The 3,412-nt window shown below is 46.0% G+C and overlaps 1 pseudogene; it reads left to right on the top strand.

Moving 5' to 3' along the window:
• LOC102763024 overlaps positions 1-1,416 on the top strand; it is a 1,992-nt pseudogene extending 576 nt beyond the window's left edge.
• The last annotated feature ends 1,996 nt before the right edge of the window (positions 1,417-3,412 follow it).

The raw sequence follows: 3,412 nt of genomic DNA, 5'->3' as shown, positions 1-3,412 counted from the left end.
TTTTGGTAATGTAAAATATGTTAGAGTTAGTTGACTGAAATCCAACTCAGATTTTTTAGAGGCATGGTCCTCTCCTAGGGAAACAATGACAGTAGTATTAATGGTGCCAGGAACAAGATGATGCATTATGGAATGAAATGGCTTAACGATCAGAATGCTGTGAATTGTCTCCCCCCGAAAAAAAAAATATCCTCCACAGGCTTACAGGTTCTCATGTCAATGACTTCAAAGTGGTTCATTTATGTTGTGGATTTTATGCTGATTCAACCAGCAGGGAAACCTACTAGAGTGTCACAGGGGGACACAGCACAGTTGGGGAAGCCTCCTTTCTTTCCTTCTCCTTTTTTTACACTTTCCTTGACTCCAGAGAGGAGGCCAGGGGAGCAATGGGAACATCAATGATGAGAATCACTGATTGGCTGCCTCCTGCCTCACAACCATGGGGATGGAGACTGCAACCTGGGAATGTGCCCTCACCAAGGAATTGAACTGTGACCTCCTGGTTCATAGGTCGATGCTCAAACTCCCAGTCACGCCTGCTGGGCTGGATAAAGATGGGACACTTACGTCCATGAGAACCAACAGCAAACTTATCTTATCTCCAACACCTGTGAGCTCATTTGAACTCATCTTGTCCAGGTCGCAGGTTTTTAATAATTATGTGCAATTCCCTCTCCACACGGGGATAAAACATGTATGAACGTATGTTGTAAATGCAGAAAAGACAACATGTTGAGTTAAGAAATATCCAACATGTAGATAATGTTTAATAAGATTTCATTATAGCCAAACTGACCAGAATTGTTGGGGAAAAGATGTCAAATGCTTTGGAGAATAGCCTTTTGCAGCTGTGTTTGTGCATTTGAAGTTAAGGAGGGAAGTTGCAGATGACATGGAGGTGGGAGAGAGCAAGGTGGGACTGGATGCCAGAATCATGAACAGGAGGTGCTCTCTCGCTCTCTCTTTTCTAATCTTTATTGTTGAAAGTATTGCATACATTATTGGTGTTCTTTGTGAATGGTGACACTGAGATGTGCTCAGTGTGCAGGATTGAGTTTAGAGAAGCAGAGGGCTATTGCTAGTCAGGAAAGTAGCAAAGCCCCCAAAGCTCTCATGGCTTTTATTTGGGGAATACAGCAAATAACAATGGAGTACAACAAGTGACAATGATTAACAGGCATGCTTATGAGATCATCAGAGCTAAGTTATGCAAGACACTATTTATTTCCTATATTATACAAAGACCCTTCCCACCTGCAGTAGTGTACCCTCCCTTGAACTTTCCATGCCCTCTATGGCTATTTATCACCTCAAGGAAAGTTCTGCCTCTGCACAATAAGTCTTGCGTGCAAGACTTTGTTCTGATATGTCCCGCTTGCAGGCCACGCCTTTTCTTGGCAGAACGTCCTCTTCTAGTTAACTTCATTCCGCTTGACCAGCTACAATAGGTCCCCCTTTTCTCCACATTTTCCTCTCCCGGCTCACTCCCATTCCCTTCCCAGGCCATCACCACGCCATTGCCTGTGTCCAGGGGTTAGATATATATGAAGACAAGCTCATAGGTTGATTTCTTCCCAACCACCCTCCCCTGCCTTCCCTCTGAGGTCCCACAATCTGCTCATGCTTCTATGTCTCTGGGTCTATTTTTGTTGATCAGTTTATTTGGTCCATTAGCAATGCAAACTGGGGCAGCCATTTTGGAAAACAATATGGAGTTCCATCTAAAAATTAAAAATGGAACTCCTATTTGACCCAGTGATCCCATTTCTAGGAATACATCCTAAGAAACCTAAAACACTCATCAGAGAGAATGCATGCACCACTATGTTCATAGAAGTGCAATTTACAACAGCTAAGCTTTGTAAACAGCCTAAGTGCCTGGCAGCAGATGATTTGATAGAAAACCATGGTACATTTACACCATGGAATGCTATGCAGCCGTCAAAAAGAAAGAACTCTTACCATTTGCAACAGCAGGGGTACGTTTGATAATGGGTTAATCACCAAAATATATAGGAACTCATACAACTTATTAAAGGAAGAAAACAACACAATTGAAAAATGGGCAAAGGGCCTCATAGGTAAGTCTCCAAAGTGGACACACAGATGACCAAGGCGTGCTCTCCTGAGGGTGGTCATGCTGATGTCAAAGGTATGTTAACCCAGATGCACAGGAACAATGGATGGGGTGCTTAAGGCAAAGATGAGCCTTTTAGTAAAGAAGTCATAGGCCTGTGGCATGCCCACCCCCAGGACTGCCCATGTAGGATGTGTGATCAGAGCCTCCTGTGAAGGTCCTGTCAGTCACTGAGTTTTGTCAGATTTACGACAGAACCCCCATTTTGCTCACAAATACAATCCCCCATACTAGACCTAGGAGAGCGCATTCTGTGAGCTCTGTGGCTGAGCCTCAGAGCAGGAATCAAGTCTGTCTCATTCACATTTTTATCCTCACCTCTAAAAGAATGTCTGGCACATAGTAGGCACTTCATAGGTATTTGTTGACTGAATCATTATTTAATGATTACCTAGCACAAAGCCTTGCACAAAATGAGGAACTCACTGAAGTTAAACAGAGCCCAAACCAGCCAATCCATTGATCTGCAGACAGAAAAAGCCATGGTTAGATTAAGGACCTTACCCATAGTCCTACCCATGCTAGTGGTTTCCATTATGTTACCACCTGCCGCAGGAAATGGTATCTTTGCTAAACTCTCCACCTGCTCCTGGTCAGGGCCCTGTGCTGGTCCTGAGTGCCCCCTGCTTGTTATGGATGCTCCCTGCAGCCCAGCCCTGCCCCCCCATCCCCTCCAGCCCCTGTCCTGGGGCCTGTCGCACCCAGTGCATGAAGTAGCTGGTGAAGGTGTATCCAGAAGCCTTGCAGGAGACCTTCACGGAGGCCCCAGGCTTCCTTACCTCAGCCCCAGACTGCACCAGCTGCACCTGGGAGTAGACACCTGTGGGGAGGAGACAGGAGTGAGTGGAATCCCCCTTGACTCTCCCTGGACTCTCCATAACCCAGGACAGGAGCCCCTTACCTGTTGCCATGGCCACCAGTACAAGGGCTCTCCAGGTCCAGTCCATGCTGAGGGCTGTGCTGTGAGCACTTCTGTAGGGGAGGGTGTGGCTGTGGGTAATGCCCTCAGGGCACAGACTTACTCATATTTAACCTGGTCTACCTCCTCTCTTTTGCATATTCATGTGGCAGAGTATTTCATAGCTTAGTTCTTGACCCCACCTGAGAGAAGATGGGTGACACAGGGACCATGTTCAGTAGGAGTCTGAGGGTCCAAAGTCCTAATTATTTTTCTTTAAATTATGCCTTTATTGTTGAGGGTATTACACATGTCCCCTTTATTCCCCATTGACACCTTCTAGTCCGGCCCCGGGTGCCCAGGTCTTCACCATCCTA

The sequence above is a fragment of the Myotis davidii genome, unplaced genomic scaffold (assembly GCF_000327345.1).
Source record: "Myotis davidii unplaced genomic scaffold, ASM32734v1 scaffold7840, whole genome shotgun sequence".
Lineage (NCBI taxonomy): Eukaryota > Metazoa > Chordata > Mammalia > Chiroptera > Vespertilionidae > Myotis > Myotis davidii.
The sequence above is the reverse complement of the archived record's forward strand: the minus strand, read 5'-3'. Positions and strand labels throughout refer to the sequence as shown.